General features: G+C 51.2%; 1 protein-coding gene across 5 annotated transcripts in view; it reads right to left on the bottom strand.

Annotated features, from left to right (window-relative positions):
* The window catches only part of ANO1 (anoctamin 1), a 188,311-nt gene that overhangs the window by 131,228 nt on the left and 30,316 nt on the right, over positions 1 to 26,767 (bottom strand). The window lies entirely within an intron of this gene.

The raw sequence follows: 26,767 nt of genomic DNA, 5'->3' as shown, positions 1-26,767 counted from the left end.
AGTCTGTGGGGTCACAAAGAGTCAGGCACGACTGAGTGACTGAACTGAGCTGAGCTGAAGTTTATTTTTTCTGTTGTTTTCCCTCTAACTTTGACCCTCAGATGCTCTTCCTCTGTCGGGGGAGCCCAGCAATTCAACAAGGAGCCCTTGCAGCTGTCTGGCCCCTCCCTGCCGCCTCAGATACCCGTGCGGGTCACTGGTGGCCCCTGGTGTTCCTGCCTCTGTATATGAATCAAGAGACCAATGTGTGGGCCAGGTCCTGCTCTCCAATGGAGGCTGCTCTGGCCATGGGACTCACCCGGCGCTGACCCGGCTGTCAGCTCAGCCTGGGTTTCTATGCAGAGTGACCCCACTGGGCAGATGCAGCTCAGACAAGACACAGGTCATGTCGGTGGTCAAGAACTTGGGTTCCTGGGTCAGAACGGATGTCTCTGGACCTCAGTTTCCTTCTCTGTAAACCTGGAGGTGGGCTGTGAACCCTGACCTCCCAGGGTTGTTGTGAGAATTAGAGCAGATGGTGTCCATGAAGCCCCTAACAGAGTGCCAAACCTGTCAGACCTGAGAAATTTGGGTCATTATATTTCCTTTGGCCACTGTCTGAGGGACCCTTGAAGAGAAGTTATTTTCTATGCGGTGGACCCAGCCTCCCACATGAATGTCCTTGGTCAGCTTCTATTCCCTGCATTTTGCTATCGACAGTCTGGTTTTCCTTGAGGAACCACTACTGTTCCTCAGCCTACAAGGTTCAGGGTCAGTGGACATCCCCTCTACGCTCCCCCATGCCCTGAACCAGGACTCCAGGAGTGGCCACAAGGGTCGGCTTCTGGCCATTCACAGCTTAGCATCCCCCAGGCCATGGTGACTCATTCAGGAATGGTCATAGACCCAAAGCAAGTCAGTGCAGTCAGAGCTAACCTTGGGACTCTTGCTGGAAGGCCCAAGGGACAAACGTTCTCAGTCTTCCGGAACTGTACAAGATGGAGGTCAGGAGGTGTGCCTGTCATGTGGTCACCAAGAGAATCTTCCTCTGGGTGGACCCAAAGAACAGCAGAACCAACAGATCGAGAAAGATGGAGCTTTGCAGACCTTGAGCCCCTGGATCTAGCTATGCCTGAAGCTGGTCTTCTTTCACTTATAACCCAAACAGTCCTGAATAGTACAGATGGGTTAAACTCACCCAACTGTGTTCTTTTGAACAGTCTCTGTCTGCTGGACAACCCCAAACTTAAAGCACAAACTAACTGCAGCCCTGTCTCCTTCCTCCTCTTCCTTCCAGCAGCCACTTTCTTTCTCTGACTCTCAGCCCACAGACAGCCTGGGGCGGAGACACACACTCCTATAAAGATGCTGGGAAAGAAAGTTCTACATGAATTCATTAACAGAGCCTTTATTATTTTAAGCCATCTAGTGATGGTTTAAATATTTGGCATTTCTTAAAATAAACAGATCTTCCCAGCTGGGTCGTCTTGCCGTCTGGGCATGAGGCTGTGACTCCATGTCCAGAGAGAACAAAAGCCGACCTCCCCAAGTCCTGGTGCTGGCAGCAACCAGGCCATTTCAGTGCTGGTTCAACCCTACCCCAGAGGAAAGCAAAGTAACCCCGTCCCCACGCAAAGTGTCCCCTGGTCACCTAACTGTGGGCACATCTGCACCGCACCTTTGCTGTGGGCACTCATCATGAGTGTTAGTATTTGAGAAGACATGCTATCCAGAAAAAGACTCAATTTGGTTTAATGCAGGTGCCCTCAGACTGGCCAGCTCCTGAGGGTGGGGGTGGGCTTCCCTGGGGCATAAACTCAGCACATCTTTCCTCTTAATTCCTAGTGCAGCGTGAGATTTTTAGCTGACAGTTCTGGAAGTCAGAAGCCTGAGATGAGTCTTGCTGGGCTAAAATCAAGCTTGAAGTTCTAGGAGAGAATTTGGTTCCTAGCCTTCTCTGGCTTTTAGAGGCTCTGCATCCTTGGCTTGTGGCCCCTTCCTCCATCTTCAGAGTCAGCCATGCTTCACTGCAACCCTGCCCCCATCGTCTCACTTTCTCCGGCTCTGACCTACCTTCCTGCCTCCTCCTCTTTCTGCACTGAAGGACCCTGGGATTCCACTGGTCCCAGTCTTATCACCTAGAATAATCGCCACCCCCACCTGCCACCCCAAGGTCAGCTGATCAGCAGGCTCTATTCCACTTGTAACCTTGACACATAATGAAAGATGTCCACAGGTACTGGAGATCAGCACTGGCATCTTGGGGAGCTCACTATTCTGCCCAGCCCACCTGCGAAGTGTGAACCTGTCCAAATGTGGGTAAAGAAGAAAGTGGAGTCAGTCTCTAGGGCCATTCCTGCATCAGCTCAGTCAATAAATATTTACTGAGTAACTACTGTGTATGGGGGATATAAGCAAAAGGCAAAGGAGAAAAGGAAAGTTACAGCCGTCTGAATGCAGAGTTCCAAAGAATAGCAAGGAGGGGTGGATGGTTGGATGATTCCATCGACGCAATGGACATGAGTTTGAGCAAACTCTGGGAGACAGTGAAGGACAGGGAAGCCTGGTGTGCTGCAGTCCATGGGGTCACAAGGAGTCAGACATGACTGAGCGACTGAACAACAACAAATCAGAGGGTGACCCCAATCTGGAAGGGTCACAGAGGAAAGCTGGGGTCTTGACCACCCGTAAGCCATGCGTGGTCCAGTCTCAGAAACCCTTGTTTTTCCCTGGAGTTCTGCCTCAGAGACAGCTGAAGTGTCAAGGACCGTGAAGGCACACCGGGGCTTGATCCCGTCCCCTGCTTCTTCTGACATCCAGTCTTTTAGGGGAACAAGTTCCCACGTGACGGCAGCTTGGGTTTTAAAATACTCGGAGCAGCCTCTGGGATTTGGTTCACACGCTCCTGGCTTTCGATGTCAGTGCCGCCGGGGGGCGTGGCGGGGGCCGCACGGTGTGCGGGGGGCCACAGTTTCACGGGCTCCCACTTCCCGTCTCTGGAGCCTCCCTGGGCAAGAGCTGGCTCCAGGGGCCTCACCCAGCCACTGGCCAGCGTTGGATAAATCTCCCCACTGGGACTTTGCTGACGATTAACATGGGAAAACCGAGTGGATGAGCGGGCTGAGGAAGTGGATGCATTAAAAATAATGAGGCTGCTTAAAACGGACACAGGTTCCGGGGGAGAATGTGAACCAAGCTGTTGGTTTATTTTAAAATATACTTGGTTTTCCTTTCTGTGTCTGTTTAATCTCTTCTGATAGAGCTAACAACAACAACAAAAACCCCTCCCTGTTCTAAAAACTGAAATTTATATATAGCTTGACAAAGAAAATGTAGGGGATAAAATATAGGTCAGAAGAGCACCGTGAAGATGGGGCTTCCGTGTGCCCAGTGGGGCCCAAGAGAAACTGACAGTGCAATTGACAATGACGCGGAGGGTCTCAGCTTTCAGCAGGGTGTCCCATCACTGTCCTCTACCGTGGAGGCACGGTGAGTTCAGCTCAGCAGCTCCGTCCTGTCCGACTCTTTGCAACCCCATGGACTGCAGCACGCCAGGCTTCCCTGTCCATCACCAACTCCCAGAGTTTACTCAAACTCATGTCCACCGAGTCGGTGACGCCATCCAGCCATCTCATCCTCCTCTCTCGTCCCCTTCTCCTCCTGCCTTCGATCTTTCCCAGCATCAGGGTGAGGGTAAACCCTAACCAGGGAATCTGGACGATCAGGCTTGGAATCCCGCTCTCCCTCAGCAGCCGTGTGAACCGTTTGACTTCTCTGAAACATAAATACTAATTCCCACAGGGGATGTCCTTGTGCCAGGGCTGACATGTGTGTAAAGGAAGAGGTCAAGGCCACGCCTGGTGCAAAGCGCCCGCTGATAAACAGACCAGCAGTAAGTTGGGAGCAGCAAGCCCTCTTGGAGTATTGACTATGACCTCGCCTGTGAGGGCCGCCCTTGGCTTCTTGGAATCATCAAGCCTTTCAGTGCGCCTCGTTCTAATTTAGACTAACGACGTGCTCCATCAGTCACCGAGGAGGTGACCAGGACAGCTGGGGGCACCCAGGGGGACACCGTACCGCAGGCTGGAAGAGGGCTGGAGTTACTGTGGGCAGGAACAGAGGGCGTCCTGGGAGAAAGCTGACTGAAGAGGTGTCCCCTCGACCATGGCTGAGGGGACCCAATGAGGAGGCCCCACGGGGGCGTGGTCAGGTCCCTAGACTTGGAGGGAGGGTGGACCAGAGTCCGACTTGTGCTTCAAGGCGTCTCTGGCAAGAGCTTGGCTGGAATGTCCTGGGCAGCAGGGCTTGACTGGGTGAGGATGTCAGAGAGTGTCATGTGGACTGGAAGTGGGCCCTTGGGAGGGAGCCAGCCAGGAGTTGTGAGACCCCCTGTGTCTACAGGGGTGGAGGGTGGTCTGAGTGGGACGCTTTCATTACACCAGGGCCCCAAACCCACAAAGACAGCCTCAAGAGTTAGCTTCATGTACAAGCCCAGCCAGGGGCCCCAGGGGTGGGGGAGGCCTCAGGGAAATGAGAGAAAGCAGAGGCGGGTTGAGGTTAGTGAAATCTCACAAGGGACCGGACACTTTAATTATCCTCATGAGACTGTGTTTTTGTGACTCAACAGGGCTGGGAAAGCTTTTCTTCTGACAGGGACCAGAAAGTCACGGGGCCAGCCCAAGAATTCCCCGGGCGCTGGGAAGACCAGCCTCAGACGGTGGTGGGTGGTAAACGGGCTCCTGGAACCAAACGGATCAGGCCTGATTTGCAGTGTTTGCTGACGGCTGCGTGTAAACACTCCCACTGCTGCTGAGCTCAAGGTTCCACGTGACGTCTCTGAATGCAGAGGTGGGGAAGAGACACAGAGAGTTGGCTCTTGTGAGCAGGTGAGAGTGAGTGTGAGCAGGTGTGGTGGATGTAAGAAGGTGTGAGTGTGAGCAGGTGTGAGCGAGAGTGAGTGGGTGTGAACAGTTGTGAGTGGGGGTGAACAGGGGTAAGCCAGCCCCAGTACACCAGGGTTTGAAGGGCCTGTGGGAAGAACACAGGACATCTCCTGCTGTCACCTCTGGAGTCCTGCTCCTCGAATGCAATGCTCTCCCTGCTTTATTTTCCTTCAGAACGCCCCTCCCTGCCTCACTTTTTTGCGCACACCTGTCTATGGGGTGGAGGGGGTCTTCCTCATCTCCCTCACTCCCCCGAAGTGTGTGAGAGCACGAGTGCTCTTCTGATCGTGGCGAAACCTCCACCGCACCGGCCTGTGCAGATCTGGCTCTTCTCTGGTTAGTGAATGAATGAATTAAGTAATGACTGGGGCACCTCCTCCAAGAAGTCCTCTCCAGGTCCCCAGTGAGGACAGGTCTCCATGCCACCCATGGGCACAATGCCATTGACGTCATAGCACTTAATACAGAGGCATTTGACAAGTCCTTGGGCTCCAGGCGTGCACAACCTGCCGTACGAGGAGCCCCTTCACGGCGGACCCCGCAGTGGTCTCGTTACCAGCCGTGTCCCCAGCACTGGCTCCGAGCCCAGCACTTAGCAGACCCTCCATAAATATTCCTGAACAGATGACCAAGGGGAGAATTGACGTGAGGCATAAACACAACAGGGGTGGGCGTCAGGGGAGCTCCAGGTGGTCCTCAGTCTCCTGATTACTCTGGGGTTTCGTCAGACAGGCAGGTTCCGCCAGCGATGAATGAGCCGGGACTCAAAGCTTCCACATCTGACCCGCACGGTCACAGAGGATCCGGGTGAGCGGGCAGCCGCCCCAAACATCGCCGGGCACCAGTCAGAGTGGAGTCTAGAAACAAAGACGCTCCCTCCCAGAAGGAACCGTGTCTCCTCCACTTACTCCCTGCATGCCAGCCGAGTCCACAGCCAGGAAGCCCCACATCTCTTTGTCCCAGGAGGAGGGCAACCTGCAAGTGAGCAGCGCCAAAGGCCACCTGGCTCATTCCTCAAACACGGACGGGCAGAATGGGCAAGGGTGGGCACAGTCCAGAGCAGAAAGAGCCAGGGAGCATGGGGAGCCTGTGACCTGGCCCAGTGCCGCCCACGACAGGCTGCTGGGTGGCACCAGCCAGGTGTCCTGTGGGTTTCATTCTGGGGGTGCATCCCGCACAGGCCCCCAGGCCCCTGGCTTGAATTCTCCCCTGTTGCCATCTTAAAATTCTTCATCATTTTTGAAGAAAACCTGGCATTTTCACTCTGGAATGGGCCCCACTAATTATGAAGCTGGTCCTGGTCATAAGAGCTGGGATTTCATGAAGCAGGTGAAGGAGGGTGTCTTGCAAGCAGAGGGGTGGGTCTGCCCTTGGCAACAGCAGGAAACCCGGGGGCTGGGGTGAGGGGAGGGGCACAGAGATACCGTTTTACCTGCAAACAGCTTCATTCAAGTGGGAAACAGGCTCAGGATTTAAAAAGAAGTGCTTTTGAATCCTATAGAATTAGCTTTTATGCTCCAGTGGGGGGTGCTGTGCTGTCTCCTGGGGTCGGGTCGGGGGGGTACTTTCAAGGAAACACATCTGGGTTATGGCTTTATACAGCAGCCACAGCCCTCTCCCTGCATCAGGACCCAAGACACACCTGGGACCATGTGTTAATTCATCTGTCGGATAAGGATTTGGCACCAGGCATCTTTCTAGGGGGGCTTCCCAGGTGGTGCTAGTGGTAAAGAACCCACCTGCCAATGATGGAGACTTAAGAGATGCGGGTTTGATCTCTGGGTCGGGAAGATCCCCTGGAAGAGGCCATGGCAACCCACTGCACTATTCTTGCCTGGAGAATCCCATGGACAGAGGGGCCTGATGGGCTACTGTCCGTAGGGTCACAAGAGTCGGACACGACTAAAGCAAGTTAGTATGCGCACACACACATCTTTCTAGGGAAACAGGCAGTGAATCAGACAAAAGTCCTTGCCCACAGTGGCGGGTAGTCTAGTGAGGAAGAAAGACCAGGAAAAGAAAGTCAGATGCACGGTGTGAAAGGCAGCGACAGAGCAGACAGGGGGCTCAGTGGGCAGAGGCCGCTGTTTGGAAATGTCCCGATCACTGATGGAACACCATAGAGACTGCACACCACGGGCCCCGTCTGCTGCTGCTTTGCCCGCGGCGTCCAGGGCACTGCCGGCCCGGCCTGGGCCTCGATCCCCTTCAATTTGTCCGCCGACCTGACAGCCGGGCAGAAAACCGCACAGGAAGGTGAAGGAGGCTGCCACGGGAGGGGACCCCACTCTGCCACGGGCTGCCGGGCCCAGAAGGAGCGGAACTGGGCCCTAGCGCTGTCCCAGTTTGCTCTCTCGTGCCATTTTCCGTCACAGCATCCCCGTCCTGCCTCCATCCTTCCGCTGAGACCAGATGACTGAAGTGCGGCAGAGGGACACAGCCTCGCGCCATCTCCTCTGACTTCCAATCCAAGGTCAAAGGCACAGACGAGCGGGCGCAGTTTCCCGTCCCTCTTTCTGCTCCCCAGAGTCCTGTCCTCAGCTTCATCTTATTTTTGCTAAAATGCGAATTGGGAAGGCAGTGAAAGCCAGTCATCCATCCTCTCCATCGTTATCACATGAGCAGATGCTCCGAGGGGACATCTGGTCACCCTCTTGTTGTCGTTCGGTCGCTGAGTCCTGTCCGTCTCTCTGTGACCCTGTGGACGGCAGCCTGCCAGGCTTCCCTGTCCTCCAGCGTCTCCTGGACTTTGCTCTAGCCTTGTTGCTAGTGGTGCTTCCTAAGGCCCACTGGACTTCACACTCCAGGACGTCTGGCTCTAGGTGAGTGACCACACCGTCCTGGTGTTCCCAAACATGAAGACCTTTTTTTGGTATAGTTCCTCTGTGTATCCTCGTCACCTCTTCTGAATCTCTTCTGCTTCTCTTAGGTCCTTACCATTTCTGTCCTTTATCGTGCTCATCCTTGCGTGAAATGTTCCCTTGATGTCTCCATTTTTCTTGAAGAGATCTCTAGTCTTTCCCATTCTATTGTTCTCCTCTATTTCTTTGCACTGTTCGTTGAAGAAGGCCTTCTTATCTCAGGTCACCCTCCTGTCTCCCCACAAAAAGGGGGCAGGGTGGAAGGGAATGTGTTCTTGTGAGAGAGTCAGTTCCTGGGTAGGTTGATAAGAAGTTCAGGATCCCCAAGGAGGAGAAAGGGGTCTGGAGCCCTTGAGAAGGAGAAAGGGGTCTGGGGCTCTCAAGGAGAAAAGGACAATTTTTTTTCTACATTGCTTTGTCTTAGTCAATATAACAATGTATCTTGCTCGAGGACATGTTTCTCTTTAACAAGAACCTTCTGACTAATCTTGTTATCTTAAGGTAACATCTTGTTATATTGTGGGACTGAGTCTGGTAAGACCTTTCTATTGTCAGTTCTAATCTTGTTAATTTAAGATGTATGTTGTGGGAGTGGGTTTGATTAAGTATATAAGGCCTTGCTAAAAGGCCTTGCAAAAGTAGGAAGTCAAGAGAAGCCTGCAGTAACAGGCAAATTTGGCTCTGGAGAACAAAATGAAGCAAGTCAAAGGCTAACAGAGTTTTGTCAAAGAGAACAAAGTGGTCATAGCAAACACCCTCTTCCAACAACACAAGAGAAGACTTTACACATGGACATCACCAGATGGTCAATACCAAAATCAGACTGATTATATTCTTTGCAGCCAAAGATGGAGAAGCTCTATACAGTCAGCAAAAACAAGACCAGGAGCTGACTGTGGCTCAGATCATGAACTCTTTATTGCCAAATTCAGACTGAAATTGAAGAAAGTAGGGAAAACCACTAGACCATTCAGGTATGACCTCAATCAAATCCCTTACGATTATACAGTGGAAGTGACAAATAGATTCAAGGGATTAGATCTGATAGACAGAGTGCCTGAAGAACTATGGGCAGAGGTTTGTGACATTGTACAGGAGGCAGTCATCAAGAGCATCCCCAAGAAAAAAAAATGCAAAAAAGCAAAATGGTTGTCTGAGGAGGCCTTACAAATTGGTGAGAAAAGAAGAGAAGCTAAAGCAAAGGAGAAAAAGAAAGGTATACTCATTTGAATGCAGAGTTCCGAAGAATAGCAAGGCGAGACAACAAAGTCTTCCTCAGTGATCAGTGCAAAGAAATAGAGGGAAATAGTAGAATGGGAAAGACTAGAGATGTCTTCAAGAAAATTAGAGATACCAAGGGAACATTTCATGCAAAGATGGGCACAATTAAGAACAGAAATGGTATGGACCTAGGAGAAGACTCTTGAGAGTCCCTTGGACTGCCAGGAGAGCCAACCAGTGCATCCTAAAGGAGATCAGTCCTGAGTGTTCATTGGAAGGACTGATGCTGAAGCTGAAACTCCAATACTTTGGTCACCTCATGCAAAGAGTTCACTCATTGGAAAAGACCCTGATGCTGGGAGGGATTGGGGGCAGGAGGAGAAGGGGATGACAGAGGATGAGATGGCTGGATGGTATCACTGACTTGATGGACATGAGTTTGAGTGAACTCCGGGAGTTGGTGATGGACAAGGAGGCCTGGCCTGCTGTGATTCATAGGGTAGCAAAGAGTCAGACACGACTGAGCAACTGAACTGAACTGAACAGAAGCAGAAGATATTAAGAAGAGGTGTCAAGAATACACAGAAGAACTATACAAAAAAGATCTTCACGACCCAGATAATCATGATGGTATGATCACTCACATAGAGCCAGATATCCTGGAATGTAAAGTCAAGTGGGCCTTAGGAAGCATCACTATGAACAAAGCTAGTGGAGGTGATGGAATTTCAGCTGAGGTATTTCAAATCCTAAAAGATGATGCTGTGAAAGTGGTACACTCAATATGCCAGCAAATTTGAAAAGTTCAGCAGTGGCCACAGGACTGGAAAAGGTCAGTTTTCATTCCAATCCCAAAGAAAGGCAATGCCAAAGAAGGCTCAAACTACCGCACAATTGCACTCATCCCACATACTAGCAAAGTAACACTCAAAATTCTCCAAGCCAGGATTCAACAGTACATGAACTATGAACTTCCAGATGTTCAAGCAGGATTTAGAAAAGGCAGAGGAATCAGAGATCAAATTGCCAACATCTGTTGGATCATCAAAAAAGCAAAAGAGTTCCAAAAAAGCATCTACTTCTGCTTTATTGATGACACCAACGCCTTTGACTCTGTGGATCACAAGAAACTATGGCAAACTCTTCAAGAGATGGGAGTACTGGACCACCCGACACGCCTCCTGAGAAATCTGTATGCAGGTCAAGAAGCAACAATTAGAACTGGACATGGAACAACAGACTGGTTCCAAATCGGGAAAGGAGAACGTCAAGGGTGAATATTGTCACCCTGCTTATTTAACTTATATGCAGAGTACATCGTGTGAAATGCCAGATTGGATGAAGCACAAGCTGGAATCAAGATCGCCAGGAGAAATATCAATAACTTCAGATATACAGATGATACCACCCTTATGGCAGAAGGCGAAGAAGAGTTGGCTTAAAACTCAACATTCAGAAAACTAAGATCATGGCATCTGGTCCCATCACTTTATGGCAAATAGATGGAGAAATAATGGAAACAGTGACAGACTTTATTTTTGGGGGGCTCCAAAATCACTGCAGATGGTGACTGCAGCCATGAAATTAAAAGACACTTGCTCCTTGGAAGAAAAACTATGACCAACCCAGACAGCATATTAAAAACCAACAAAGGTCCATCTAGTCAGAGCTATGGTTTTTCCAGTAGTCATGTATGGATGTGAGAGTTGGACTATAAAGAAAGCTGAGCACCAAAGAATAGATGCTTTTGAACTGTGGTGTTGGAAAGACTCTTGAGAGTTCCTTGGACTGCAAGGAGATCAAACCAGTCAATCCTAAAGGAAATCAACCCTGAATATTCATTGGAAGGACTGATGCTGAAGCTGAAGCTCCAATACTTTGGTTACCTGATGCAAAGAACTGACTCCTTGGAAAAGCCCCTGATGCTGGGAAAGATTGAAGGCAGGAGAAGAAGGGGATGACAGAGGATGAGATGGTTGGATGGCATTACAGACTTGATGGACATGAGTTTGAGTAAGCTCCCGGAGTTGGTGATGGACAGGGAAGGCTGGTGTGCTGCAGTCCATGGGGTCACAAAGAGTTGGATGCGACTGAGCGACTGAACTGAGCTGAACTGAAGACTAGCGAGGGAGGCACTCTCTGTCCCCCTTCTTATGTCTGTGTCAGAAACTTTCTCTATCCTTTTTTAGACTTTAACAAAAGTCTGCTACACAAAAGCTCTTGAGTGATCAAGACTGGTTCCTGGTCCCAAAGCTAAATCTTCTTTGGAGATCATGTATCTGACCTCACTCACTGTAAGCTATCACTTGGAAAGTCTATGCAGCTGTGTGGCTGTGGGCGTGTCTCCTGACCTCTGTGGGGTCATGTGGCTCCTCCTTTGTCCTGTCCTTGCCCTTTCCCTGGTCCTAAAGGGCTACAGGGCAAGCGGACCGCAGGGGCCATGAGCCGGGGCTGCCCTGCAGTGGCGTCACGTCCTCGACGATGAACAGGACCGGAGTTGGAGCGACAGGAGCTTGCTGGGTGGCCGTGTCGGCTGCGTGGGAAGCTGTGTCCGGGAGTCACCAGGAGCCACAGTCACAGTGGGCTCGGCAAAAAGGGCAAAGGAAAGCAAGGTCCCACCCACCTTCGTTAGTGCTGAGACCACGGTCTTCTCAACCTCCAGCCAGGGTTCCGCTCCTTCTCCATAGTGACAGAGCAGCAAGAGACAGGGCTCGACGCCTCCCGGGCCACATCCTGGTCTGGGCCCAGTGCCCCACTGGTATACATGTGAGTCTCCCAGATCATCCAAAAGAGCCCTGCACACAGCACGCCCGCTATCCATCAACGTCTAGGAATTGGGCCTAAGCAGCATGGGGAATAATTCCCTCAAAGCTTACTCACTGGCATGTCTCCTGCTTTCCCCCTTCGGTTGAGGATTTTAAGCCTTTCAGCAAACAATTACAGCGACAACAGCCACAACTACCTAACGGAGGCTCCAAGAGTGAAATGATCAAGAGACAGAGATGGAGCAGAGCCCCGAAGCTTTATAATTAAAGGGACAGCAGGCCTTTCATGACATTAGGAAGGTCTGATGAGCCCTGGGCGCAAGGCTTACAAACTGTCAACAGTCCATGTGTCTGAATCCCTTTGATCACCAGCCCCTCTCCTCTGGATTCCAGGTTGCCTCCTCGCCCGGCTGCCCAGTCCCCACAATGTAGCCAGTGCTGGTCGGATCATCACTTAGGGATTTAGAAAGTGTCGAGGTGTAATCTACTAGAGCCCCACCCATGCATACTTTTGACCTGGTGGTTCCACTCCCTACAGAAACGCTCTCACATGGTCACCGAAAGCCCTGCACAGAACACTCAGAGCAACTCCGCTCCCCGTAGCCCCCAGAGCAGCCCATCTGCCTGCAGTAGGATTGTCAAGAACATGTGGTGTGGGATGAATGAGCTACACGACGCATGGGATATAAGGATGGCGCTCACAGCACATGCTGAGCCAGAGAAGCTGGAAGCTAGAGTATTTGCTGCCCAGTTCCACTGGAACGTGATTCAGAACCAGGCAAAATGCTCCATGGCGTTGGAAGACATGGGAACTGTTGGGGGTGCGGTGGGGGGACGGGAAGGGGTAAGAAGTGCATCTGGAGGCCACGTTCTTTTTCTCCCCCGAATGTGAGTTACCTGGGTGCGTACTTTATGAAACTCTGAGTTGTACCGCTGTGGATTGAATTGCATCTTTCCCAAATTCGTTAGCGGAAGCCCTAACCCCTAGCCGGAACACATTTGGAGATACAATCCTTATTAAGGAGGGAATTCAGGGTAAACGACGTCATTAACCTCCAGGGTGGTGCTCTAGTCCTATAGGGACACCAGACACAGAAGAAAGGCCACGTGAGGACACAGCAGAGAGGTGGCCATCTGCAAGCCAGGGAGGGAACATGCACCAGACTCCACCCCTGCTGGACTTTGACCTTGGAATTCCAGCCTCCAGAAATGTGAGAAATAGATTTCTACTCTTCAAGGTCCCTGGTCTATGGTATTTTGTTATGGCATCCTGAGCTAATTAGCGTGTTTAGGATGCGTGCACTTTTCTCCACTTATGGTATATTTGATTAAAACTTGACTTGAAAAAGCAAACCCAGTCCTCAGTTCAGTTCAGTTCAGTCGCTCAGTTGTGTCCGACTCTTTGCAACCCCATGAATCGCAGCATGCCAGGCCTCCCTGTCCATCACCAACTCCTGGAGTTCACTCAAACTCATGTCCTTCGAGTCGGTGACGCCATCTAGCCATCTCATCCTCTGTCGTCCCCTTTTCCTCCTGCCCCCAATCCCTCTCAGCATCAGAGTCTTTTCCAATGAGTCAACTCTTCGCATGAGGTGGCCAAAGTACTGGAGTTTAAGCTTTAGCATCATTCCTTCCAAAGAACACCCAGGACTGATCTCCTTTAGAATGGACTGGTTGGATCTCCTTGCAGTCCTAGGGACTCTCAAGAGTCTTCTCCAACACCACAGTTCAAAAGCATCAATTCTTCGGCACTCAGCTTTCTTCACAGTCCAACTCTCACATCCATACATGACTAGCCCTCCTCTATTTGTAGTTCTTCCCTGGTTTCTCTTCCACTCTTAAGATCAAGTCCAAATTCATAATTTGGTCTTGAAGACAGCATGATCGAGGCCCTCTCAGTCTCTTCAGCCTTAGACCGTGCTATCTCAGCTACTCGGACTTTGTTTCAGTTGCTTGAACATGCCAAGTGCTTAACTGCCTCAGGGTCTTTGCACTTTTTGGTTCTACCACCTGAAATACTTTTCTCCACCTTTTTCCTGGCAAGCTCCTACCCATCCTTCAGGTTCCAGCTTAAACATGTTTTTCCTTGGGAAAGTCTTTCTTGATCCCGAGCTGGGTGAGATTCATCTGGTATAAACTCTCAGAGCACCAGGCTTTTCTTTCATTACATGCCTTCCAGTTGGAAATGTATGAGATATTGCTGCCTTTTGTCTGTCTTCCCCACTAGACTGTGAACTCCTTGAGGGCAGGGACTGGTCTTGTTCTCTAGTGGGACCACAGCACCCCCTGTGAATGAAAGGGGGGCCGGATGGAGGGATGGATAGATGGGTGGATGGATACATGAATGGATGCATGGTTGGATGGGTGGATGGATGGTTGGATAGATGGATGGCTGGAAAGGTGGATGGATAGTTGCATAGATGGATGGATAGACAGTTGGATGGTGGATGATTGGAAGGACAGATGGATAAATCTATGAACAAATGGATGGATGGGTAGATATCAATCCCAATAAAAGTATCTCCAACAGGCAGCAATTCTATTTACAACAGAATCCAACTGTTGAAACTTCGAGGTGCATGGATGAGTCAGGACTCTGGTGCTCTGCTGATATTTACAAAGTGATCTAAGAATACATCTCTCAGCATTTCATCGATGGGGCAAATGGTGAACCTCTTTAAATATTTATGTTTTTAAAGCACTAAAGCTTGGAAACACCTAAAAAATACTCCAGCTATGTGGAAAGGAGAAATAATTTTTTTTTTTTAATGGATAAAGGACATTTCCCAGAACCTGCTTGGGGGAAGTGAGAAGACTCTGGCTCTTGCACCCTGGGTGTGTGGGCAGCTGGCACGTGCCAGGGTGCTGGCTGCAGTGAGTGTCAGAAATCCATGGGTGCTCCTCTTTGAGCTACAGACAGAGGCATGAGATAGACAGAGGCGGGGATGGCTGATGAGGCAGGGGGTGTTGCAATGTGTGCTTAACTCTTCAAGGTCACCTCTCCCAGTGCCCTCCAGCCCAACTCTGCCTTTCGGGTCCTCCATCCTCCTCTCCCTGCTCCAGGCTTTTGCATATGCTGTTCCCTCCACCTGGAACACCCTTCCTGCACCTTTCCATATGACTAATGCCTACCCACCCTGGAAGTTGTTACTTCCTCCAGGAGGCCTTCCTGGGATTCCCCCAGCACATTCCATCAGACTTCCCTCCCATTGCTCACCCCACACATCCCTGCTCCTGTACATTCACAGAGCACCCACTACGTGCAGACAGGTATGGAGGCACTGAGAGCGGGTGTGAGCAGGATAACCCCTGACCCAGGGGGCTGACATATCCCCGGAATAAATAGTAACATCCGTGAAGAATGCAGAGTGCGTGTGCTCAGTCGCTCAGTCGCTCAGTCTCGTCCAACTCTTTGCGACCTTGTGGACTGTAGCCCGCCAGGCTCCTCTGTCCATGGGATTCTCCAGGCCAGAATACTGGAGTGGGTTGCCATGCCCTCCTCTAGGGGATCATTTCAACCCAGGGGTGGAACCTGCATCTCTTGTGTCTGCTTCACTGGCGGACAGGTTCTTTACCACTAGTACCACCTGGGAAGCCGTGGGGTGTAGCGAACAGCCATCAAACAATCTGTGGACCCAGGAGAAGGGGAGGGCCCTCTCGTGGGTGGGTGGTTGGGGAGATGGCTGAGCTCATGCATCTCGACTCGGACAGGAGGGACAGAAAGGACCAGGACCCGAGACGGGAGGGGTCTGTGTTGGAGGGATGGCCAAGCAGCCTGTTGTTTCTTGAGTGACTCTCTGTCTGTCTGTCTCATGACAGCGCCACTTCCTCGAGGTGCTCAGAGCAGCTTCTGGCAGGTGATGGGGGTTTGACCAAGCACCGGCTGAGTCCATGTGGGTGTGCTGGCCACCTACCCCCACCTGCAGAGGCAGGACAGAGTGCCTTTGCCCCAGCTTGTCTAATTCCTCTTCCCCTCCCACGACCATGCAGTGTAGACAGTCCCCTGTGAAGATGGAGAAAGACGTCCCCAGCCTGGTGACGTGTTATCAGCAACTCCTGCAGGAGAAGCCTGCAGAGACTCCAACCCACAAGCACCTAGAAGCAACCTGGGTAAGGGGGCAGGAACGGGGAACAGCAGGGTCCCTGGCTGTGTGGCTGAGATGAAAGTTCCCTGTGTGGGCTGAATTTTTATTGTTCAGTCGCTCAGTCTAGTCTGACTCTTTGCAACCCCATGGACTGCAGCACGCCAGGCTTCCCTGTCCATCACTGTCTCCTGGAGCTTGCTCAAACTCATGTCCATTGAGTCAGTGATGCCATCCAACCATCTCATCCTCTGTCGTCCCCTTCTCCTGCCTTCAGTCTTCCCCAGCATCAGGATCTTTTCTAATGAGTCAGTTCTTCACATCAAGTGGCCAAAGTATTGGAGCTTCAGCTTCAGCATCAGTCCTTCTAATGAGTATTCAGGGTTGATTTCCTTTAGGATGGACTGGTTGGATCTCCTTGCAGCCCAAGGGACTCTCGAGAGTCTTCTCCAACACCACAGTTCAAAAGCATCAATTTTGTCACCTCAAAATTCCTGCCTTGGGGACTCCCCGGCGGTCTGGTGGTTAAGACTCTGCACTTCCACTGCAGGAAACAGGGGGCACAGGTTTGATCCCTGGTCTGGGAAATAAGACTCCACATGCTGCGGCATGCAGCCAAAAAAAGAAAAAGAAAATTCCTGTCTTGCACTCCTGACCCCCAGCACCTCAGAGCGTGGCTGTACCTGGAGCCGGGGCTTTAAAGAGGTGACTGAGTCAAAATGAGATCCCTAGGGTCGGGCTCTAATCCCACAGGACTCGGGTCCTTACAGGAAGAGGAGCTCAGGACACAGACACACACAGAGGGACGAGCCAGTGAGGACACGGGGAGGAGACGGCCGTCTGCACACCCAGGAGAGAGGCCTCAGGAGGACCAGCCCCGCCCACACCCGGGTCTGGGAGTCCAGCCTCCAGGACTGGAGGCAGGGAATCGGGCTCTCTAAGCTGCCTTGGTTGTGGGACTTTGTTATGGTGGCCCTGGTTGACTAATGCATTTTCCTTTAACGCGAAAAATAGGCATGACATGTAAACTTCCCTAACTCTTGTGACGTCTGAGGAAACTTTTAAGGCTCAAATCTGTGGATATGGGCCACCGGGGTGGTTCCCGGATCTCCTCCTGGAGGGCCAAGAGTAAGCAGGGGGCTTTCCATTGTTACAGGGAAAGTAATAACAAAAGCAGGATTTATGGAGTTTGAGCATCTGCACTCATTTTGCAACCAACCCCCTGGAGGGGTGCCGTCCGACTCCACCTCTCACATGGGGACCCTGGAGCACCAGGAGGGTGCCCACCGGTCTCCCTGCAGGAAGTGGCCCCGCTCCCTCCCTGCGGGCAGCCTGCAGCCCTTCTGGAGCCTCACTGGGATGGGTGAAAATTCCTAGTGACAATTCTGCTGGAGCCGTGACTCCCAGGAAAGAACTGCATCCAGGGATGCTCAGAAGCCCTTGGATGAAGTCCCCACCGGAATGAGGCCCTGCCCATCGCTGGTTCTGGCCTGTCAGGACTCACACTGGCTGCTCCACAGGCCTTTTGTCCTTCAGTCCCCAACTGGCATGAATTCTGGCCGGGTGTTAAGAGAAGGAAATAACAAAATCTGCCAGGCCTACGTCATCTTTCCAGACGTCTGGGGTGCATGCGGGAAATACCCATGGTGTCTGGACCCAAGGGGGCTATCTGGGCGCCAGGGGCCCATGGCTAATCTGTGGAATGCGACTTCGTCTCGCTGGAGACTCTGCGGCTGGATCAGGCTCTCCCTCAACTCCTTAACATCCGCTCACAGAGATGTGCAGGACACAGGATGCTGAGGACTGCATCCATGTGGGCTGCCTGGAGGTGGTGTCCCAGCTCCTGGGATGGGCGGGGAGGTCAAGAGGGGTTCCACTCTGGATGGTGACCTGACAGCACTTGGGATGGCGCTTGGCACAAGTCTCCATGGTCATCACCAGCCACCGACTCTAAAGGGCACTTGCTTCATTCAAAGTTGAAGGAAGGGACTTCCCTGGTGGTCCAGTGGCTAAGACTCCACGCTTCCAATGCAGGGGGGCAGGGTTCGATCCCTGGTCAGGGAACTAGATCCCACATGCCACAACTAAGCATTTGCATGCTGCAAATAAAGATGCAGCACGCTGCAACGAAGATCGGAGACCCCACGGGCGGCAACTAAGACCCGGCACAGCCAAATACATTAAAAATCAATAAAGTTCGAGGAAAAGTGGAAGCATCTTAGACAGCATACCACCAAAGATGAAGGCAAGGCTAACAAACAGGGTGGTAACGGCAGAAAGACAGACATACAGACAAACGGGAAAGAATAGAGAAGCCAGAGATCACCCTTGTGTAGATGGTCAAACTATCTTCAACAAGATCATTTGGTTGAACCACCTAATGCAATGGGGCAAAGGACAGTTGTTTCAACAAACGGGTTGGGGAAAACCAATCTCCCCAGGCAAAAGAGTGAACCTGGACCCGTACTTTTCATTACGTACAAAAATTAACTCCAAATGGATCAAAGAGCTGAGCAGAAGACTTGAAACTATAAAATTACTAGAAGAAACCACAGGGGAAATCTTGACGACACGGGATTTGGCGATGATTTCTTGTATATGACACGAAACGCAGAGGCCACAAAAGCAAAAATAAACAAGGGCGATTACAGAAAACTCAAAACTTCTGTGCAGCCAAGGAAACCATCAATAAGGTGAAAGGCAATTTACACATGGGGAGAAAATATTTGCAAACCATGCCTCTGATGAGGAGTTCATATCCGGATGACAGAAAGAACTCCTCAACTCAACATCCAAACCCAAAAAAACTGATTAAGATTGGCAAAAGACTTGAATACACATTTCTTCAAATAAGATATACAGATGGGCAATGAGCGTATGAAACGATGCTCAACATCACTAATTGTCAAGGAAATGCCAATCAAAAGCACAACAAAGTATCACTTCACACCCATTATGGTGGCTACTATCAAAAAAAAAAGGAAAATAACACAGGTCGTTGAGGATGCAGAGAAACTGGAACTCTTGTGCACTATTGATGGGAGTACAAAACACTGCTGCTATCAAAGGCAGTGTGGAGGCTCCTCAAAAAATCAAAAACAGAGCTAGCCCACGATCCAGCAATCTCACTGTGGGTACCTCCCCCAAAGAAGTGAAAACAGGATCTCAAAGAGGTGTCTGCACCCCCGTGTCATGGCAGCATTATTCACAACAGCCAAGGGGTGGAAGCAACCCGTGTCCACTGACAGATGAATGGATGAAGACGATACGGTCCATCCACACAACCATAGGCGGAAAGTGAAAGTGTTAGTCGCTCAGTCATGTCCGACTCTGTGACTCCATGGACTATAGCCTGCCAGGCTCCTCTGTCCATGGGATTCTCCAGGCAAGAATACTGGAGTGGGTTGCCATTCCCTTCTCCGGGGATCTTTCTGACCCAGCGATCAAACCCAGGTCTCCTACACTGCAGGCAGATTCTTTACCGTCTGAGCCACCAGGGAAGCCTATGGAAGGTAATTCAGCCTTGAAAGGGAAGGACAGGGTGGCTCAGTGGTAAAGAATCCACCTGCCAATGCAGGAGACACGGGTTCGATCCCTGATCTGGGAAGATCCCACTCGCTGCAGAGCAACTAAGTCTGTGCAGCTCAACTGCTGAGCCTGAGCTCTAGAGCCCTCAAACCACAACAGGAGAAGCTCCGCAAAGAGGAACCTGTGCACGGCAACAAGAGTAGTCCCCGCTCGCCGCAACGAGAGAAGAGCCTGTTCAGCAACAAAGACCCAGCGTTCAGCAAAATAAACCAGCCACAAAAACACGAGTACTGCACCATGCCACTTTTACTCAAAGCACTCAAAGTAGACAGACTCTTAAGGAGCAAAGGGTAGTGTGGTGGGTACTGGGGCAGAGGGGAGGGGAAAGGGAGAACTGTCCAGTGAGTTCAGAGTTTCAGTTCGGCAGGATGAAAAGTTTGAGAGATTTGCTGCAGTGCGTATCCAGTTAACACTGCCGCAGTGTACACGCAAAGATGGGCAGGAGGGGAAATTTGATGTATCTGTTGTAACAATAATATTAACAGAGCTAAAGGCTCTTCAGAGGATCAGCGTGTGTAGGAAAGGACAGGTGCCCTGGGGGCAGGGCAGAGAGGAGAACAGAGGAGTCAGGCAGGCATGGGAGTGCGTGCTGGGCTCACTTCCGAGGTCACTGTGGACGCTGGCAGTGCCCCCCCCCCCCCCCGTGCTGTCCTTGGACTTGGCAAGTTCACTTCAGGGAGCTGGGGTCACACAGGGAAGACACAGGCAGGCAGGAAGAAGCCACAAGGGATGGATGGAGGGAGGGAGCAAGGTTGGCAACTGGGACGCATGCTCTGGTAGGAGAGCGTCTGGGTACCACATTGGATGCAGACTCCCAGAGCATCAGCCGTGTGCTAGGCTCAGAGCACAGGTGGGGCGCACCTGCAGGGAGAGAGGAGGTGGCTCGAGGGGTGAGTAGGCGTGGCGAGGGACCAGGACTTGTCTCCATAGCAGTAAGAACTGAAAATGCTGGGTGTAAATCGTCTCCAGAGGCTTCTCTTCCCAAGAACATCGTCTCTGGTTTCTTCACTGGTGGCAGTGTGAGGCAAGAGCTCCTGTAAATGCCTCCTGTCACATGTGTTGAGAGTTTGCACGGGGTCTTCCACGGCCGTGGTGCTAAGGGGGCACGGGGGCTCAGTATGGGGAGGGTGATCCCTTGTGGGCCTGGCCTCAGATCCCTGGAGACCAGAACTCAGAGCAGCGCAAGTCTTGGGGGCTCTGGGTACTTCGGGACCCCGCACTGGTGCCAGCTGTTTCACAGATTGAAAGCTAGAAATGGATTTATCACTTGGTTGAGATGCTTTCCAGTTCAGAAAGTGGGTTGCTTTCAGTTAAAAGAGAAACATTCCTTAATTGGTACTCACATCACATAATTATCATTAAAATGATCAAATTGCACCCCCAGCTCGCTCTTAACCAGGCGTGGAAAGCCACCTCATGGTGCTCCAGACGGAGAAGCTCTTTAAAGACTGAGATGGTCCCTTCACTCACGGGAACTTTCCATTTTGAGTTCTTTGGAGCTGGTAAACTCATTTGATTGGTCAACTCACTTGTGAATCGTCCACAGGAAGTAAAATGGGGGGGGGGGGTGGGGAGCCAAGGTTTTATTTATAGAAACCTCATCTTTGCTATCCATCAGAAAAATAAACACAACCCACCTCACACTAAAAATATGCTTCTGAAGATCAACAACGAGGCCATGTTTGGCTGACTCCATAGAGAAGCAGAGATTTCAAACCATAGCAATTTCTCACAGACTTTCCTAGAATAACCCTGGACGGGGTGCCAACGAGCGTGTTTTTCTCATTGACATTTTAAGCAATGTCACCTCCTCCTTGATTCTGAAACTGGCAAAGAGAAGTCTCCAGCTCTGAGAGATTGGTGCAAGCTGTGTGACCTTTGCCAAGTTACTTAACCTTTCTGGACTGCAGTTTCAGTGTAGAAATGATCTCTGCCTTTCAGGGATGCTGTGAGGAGTAAACTAGATAATAAACCCATGCTAGGGTTCTGAAGACAAAAGAGATGCTCACTAACCAGTGGCGACAATCATAAGGCACTCACGGTGAGAATTTTTTCCTACTAACTCTGATTCCACAAGTCAAGGGCCATTCACAGACTTGCTGATAAAGTCGGCCTCCCTTGGGACCAAATGGTAAACCTCTCCCAGGAGCACTGAAACATTATTTTCTGGGTTTAAAAGAAACCAGGGAAGTCACCAAAATGATAGTCCTGTCTTTCCATGATATATTTTAAGAAACTAGCGAAGAAGGAGAAGCCTGTGACAAGGCTTACGTCTCAGAGGATGCTTCATGACATCTGGACGGGCGTTATTCCTGTCGCAGCCACTGGAGAGGTGGCTGGAGCTCAGCAAAGTGCACGGTCCCCCCGCGTGGGTGTGAACCTGCCCTCAGCACTCCCTGACCGCGTGACCGTCCCCGCCGCCTCCTCTGTGAATCAGGAGGTGGCAGCACGTGCTTGGTAAGGGGCGCACACAGCATCTGGCATATAATCGATGCACCATCCATCTCAGCGTTGTATTTATTGATAAGAGGGATAGCATTTTATAATCTGCTCCTTTTCCTCTCTTGTCACTTAACTGTGCTCCAGACCACATCCGTTTTACTTACCCCTGTAAATCCCACACCCAGCACAGACAAGACACTCAACAAATTTCTGGCTGAAGAAGCAAGAACATACCCTGCCCTCAAGGAGATGAAGCTGAGCGAGATGGGGGGCTGAGGATAACTCTGCGTGGTGAGGAGACCCCGGGAGGACCTGCGTGGCTGTCGGGTGGGGTGGGGGGCATGGGCAGAACCCCTGATGAGCTCCTGGGGATGGGGAAGGTGGTAGAGGGGGAGGGGGAGGGCTGTTCCTTGTGGGGTGTCCACAGATTGTACCTCGCCCCTCACTGATGAGCCCTTAGGCCATTTCCAAACATGTGTCACTGTTCTGGAGGAAACAATCATTGCCCAGCTCCTACTCAATCAATTAAGTAGAATATGATTTTAGAATTGGAGTGTAAACATCTGTTTTATTCACTCCATCCTCTGTTCATCCACCCATCCAGCCAGCCATCTGTCCATCCATCCATCCAGTCACTAATCCATCCATCCACTCATCCACTCACTACTCCATCCATTCATCCATCCACCCATCTATCCATCTCCCTGTCGATCCAGCCAGCCAGCCATCTGTCCATCCATCTATCTACTCACTAATCCACTCATCCACCCATCCATCCATCCTTGATCCATCTGTCCATCAATCCATCCATCTGTCCACCCACCCACCCATCCATCCACCCATCCACTCATTAATCATCCGTCTGTTCTTTTATCCATCCATCCATCTATACAAACTTCCCTCCCCCATCCCTCCCTTCCTTTGTTCCTCAGGAGAACTTTACATTTTTGTCCCTATTGGTATTTTACCCTTTTAAGTTTATTCACAGGGTATTTCTATCCACCACCCCCCCTCTTTTGGATTGCATCCTTTCTCCACTGCAGTTTCCAGCAGTTACATGGATTCCTTTGGCCACACAGTAGCTCTGGAGAGTTGTCAGGATCTGACTCCCTGACAGAGCCGCCTTCTGATTATCGCCATGTTTCAGCTGATACTTTGGGTTTTTCAGGTAGGCCATCATATCGTCTTCAGTAAGTGGCAGTTTCATTTCCCTCTTTCAACAACCACAATTACTATTGAATTTTCTTGTCTGATGATAGCACAGTCTAGAACTTTCAGGGCATTGATAATTGACAGAGGTGATCACAGCATCCTTGATTTGTCCCTGATTTTAATGAAACCACTTGTAACACGTCACTATTCAGTGTGATTTTGGCTCTTAGCTTGATATAGGTGTTCCTAACCCTGTTTCAAAGCTGTGCTTTTTGGTTTTTTAAGAGTTTTTAGTGGGAAGATGGGCTTCCCTCACAGCTCAGTTGGTAAAGGGTCTGGTCAAGTGGGAAGATGTTGAGTTCTATCCAAAGAAGTGGGCAACAGAGGATGAGATGGTTGGATGGCATCACTGACTCAATGGACATGAGCTTGAGCAAACTCTGGGAGGTGGTGAAGGACAGGGAAGCCTGGGGTGCTGCAGTTCATGGGGTTGCAAAGAGTAAGACACGACTTAGCAAGAGAACAATAACAACAACAGCAGGAAGATGCTGAGTTCTACCCAATGTCTTCTTCAGCAGCAAGTCAAGAAGACCACACGTGTAGTGGATTGTAGGAGGCCATGATTCTCCTGCCCCGGCCAGTAGCCGCCCCCGTTGCCACACTACTTTGCAATGCTTCCCGTCAAGAGGCAGGGTGTGTCTCTGCAGCTTCTGGGCTGGCCTTGTGACTTGGTTTGGCCAACAGAAAGAGGCAAAGTGACAAGCCTCATGGGGCCTTGAGAGCACTGCATTCTGTCCTGGATCTGGCCACTGCCCTGTGAACAAGCCCAGGCCAGCCTGCTGGAGGCTGAGACTCCCATCACCATCCCAGCTAACCGCCAGCTTGTCCATATTGAATCGTGGCTACTCTTGAGCAGCCAAGCTCAGCTGACCCCCCAGCTGACTGTGGATGCAGGAGTGTCCCCACTGGAGACTGACCACACATCTGGCCCCAGTCAGCCCCCCGACGCACAGCCTGATGAGAGATAGCGGGTGGCTGTTTGCAGCCACCGTTCTGGGAGGTTCACCGGGCAACAGTGGATACCACAGTGGCTGCTGTCTTTTGGCCTGTTGAGCATGAACTGAAGGTTACTGTTGTGTCCTGGAAATCACAGAATGAGCCTGTACATGTGATTGGGCCCAATTTTTCAACATGCTGCCGAGTTGCCAAAAACTCAGCAAATGTGACCAGGCACTCTTTGTCAGAGTTGGCTCAGACTTTGTAAAATCGAAGGCTCGTTTTGTCTTATTGCTTCAAAAAATGATGCTACTGGGATTTCCCTGATGCTCCTGTGGCTAAGACCCCATGTTCCCAATGCAAAGGGCCCGGGTTTGATCCCTGCTCAGGGAATTAGATCTCACATGTCACGACTAAAGATCCCACGTGCTGCGGCTAAAAAACCCAGCACGATGCAGCTAAGACCCAGGGTGGCCAAATAAATGAATATCTAAAAACTGGTGCTGCAGACAACTTGTGGGCGAGGATGTGTGTGGTCCCTGGGCTGCTCAGGACACTGGGTTCCGGGTGTGTGATGCTTAGAGGAGAATGAGTGTGATCTCCAGGGTGAGGACACGGTGGCTGACACCCAGAGGTCTTAGGCCCCGTAGACACGGCCTGAGGCCACTTTCTGAGTCGGGAGGGGGAGGGGGGCTAGAGACAGTTGGTACCATCCCGTAGATGGTCATAGAGTCTAAGCCAAAAGAAGCTCCCAGAATACTGCTGTCCCTGGGGTTTTGCTGTGGTGGTTTTAAATTACATCCTCAAATTTTGGGGTGTTCCTCTGCTCAGAAGGGAGCCCAATCTCCCTCCCCTTAAGTATGGACGGAGCTTAGTGTCTCGCTTCGAATGAATAGAATAAAGCAGAAATGACAGCATGTTACTCCTGAGAGCAGGCTGTCAGAGGCGTTTTAGACTCCTCCTCACCCTCTCTTGGACCTCCTGCCCCCGGTGAAGCCCGCCGGCATGCTGTGAGGACGCTCACGCAGCCTGAGGAGACGTCCCTGTGGTGAGGAGCCGAGGCTCCGCCAACAGCTGTGTGAGCGCGTCATCTTGGAGGCTGATCTTCCAGCCCCAGGACAACCTTCAGATACCTGCAGCCCTGGATGACATCTTGACGATAACCTCCTGAGGGACTCCCAAGCCAGAATCGCTCAGCTAAGCCATTTCTGAATTTCTGACCCCACTGAAAGAACCTGAAATAATAAATATGCATTATTTCAAGCCACTAGGTTCTGAAGTTGTTTGTTACACAGCGCAAGCTGACTCATATACTTCTTATGGTGTCTCTGAGAGGTGAGTTCATCCATGTTGACTTATTCTCTCTCATGGACTCAAGGCTCTGGCACAGTATTCTCCGTTCTAAGATCCCACTAGCATAGACCTCTTAGTTTACTGGATACCCTACTTAAAACGTGTGCCAACTCTTTGCTTGATAAGGAGTGAGCTTGGGTTTCTGAGACAGGCGTTGTACCTGAGAAGCCGGTCTCTGACCAAGGCTCTTCTATGAACCTCTGCAGGAGAAGCCCCCAGAAGCTGCCTGAAATCTGTCCTAACCGCCCTGCCGTTGGTCTCTCACCCTTGTGTAGGGATTGGCGGCAAGCTCAACACAGGATACCCTGTGTAGAGAGAAGCCATGCCATGCATAATTCCACAGTGGGATTACATGGTCAGTGAGAATGCTGAGGCAGCTTGAAGCAGAGGTGGGTTCCAGCACTGCCCTCTCCTGATGTCTTAAAACCATCTCATAGGAGCATCACACACATGCCAGAGGCAGGCACACACGATGCCTTTTTGGTAACGAAGAACTTTCACGCGGCCAGCACCCAGGAGCCCCCTTCCTGACCCCCAAGGGGAAACCACTACCCCGATTCTTGTCTGCTCAGATGCATTTTGCTGTTATATGTTCTATAACTGGGGTCAGACGCCGTCCTGCTTGTTCTACAAACAGGATCCCACAGCGTGTGTCCCTTTCGCGTCCAGCATCCTTTGTTCATCGCGACCTTGGTGATTCCTCCCCGATGTTGGGAGCAGCTGTGAGCAGTTCACCCTGGGCTATAGAGGGCTCTGGGGTTGGAAGGGACCACGTGTAGTATCTGGCCCAGGGTTGGTAGGCATCCAGGGGCTCCCATTTGGGGGCTGTGGTGTGCACTGCTGCAAGGAATCTGCATGTGTGCTTCTAGACGACCAAGGCCGGGCGTCTCAAGGGGAGAGCAGCAAGTCTGCCTGGTTCAGTGACTCGCAGCTCTCGAGTTTCCGGCATCAGCTCCCACCCCCGCGGGCAGCCTGTGAGAGCGCCGTGGCCCCATGCTCTGGCCTGAGCTTGGCATCATCTGCGTTTTGCATTTTAGCCCCTCTGGTGGGCGTAGGATGGTATCAAGTGGTGGTTTCACTTTGCACTTCCTGATGACTAATGAACTTGCGGGCCTTTTCATGTGCTTACTGGGCCCTTTCTCTGAAGATGCTCGTCAATCACCCGATCTGATTCTGGGTTCTTGGGAAGCAAGCCTCTCTCCTGAGAACACACTGATATAAGCTTTCCCCCAGGAATGGTGCACGTTTCATTTTCTTCCTCCAAGTCTAGCCCAAACACACAAACGGGACTTCAAGCGGCTTGTGCCGATCCACTTTCTCCCCAAGGGCTCATTGTGCGTTGCTCTGACCCCACTGAATATCCCCGTCCAGCCTGGCTGGGCTGG

This window comes from Bubalus bubalis, chromosome 5 (assembly GCF_019923935.1).
Source record: "Bubalus bubalis isolate 160015118507 breed Murrah chromosome 5, NDDB_SH_1, whole genome shotgun sequence".
NCBI classification, from domain to species: domain Eukaryota; kingdom Metazoa; phylum Chordata; class Mammalia; order Artiodactyla; family Bovidae; genus Bubalus; species Bubalus bubalis.
Note: the sequence above shows the minus strand (reverse complement) of the source record. Positions and strands in the feature narration are given on the sequence as shown.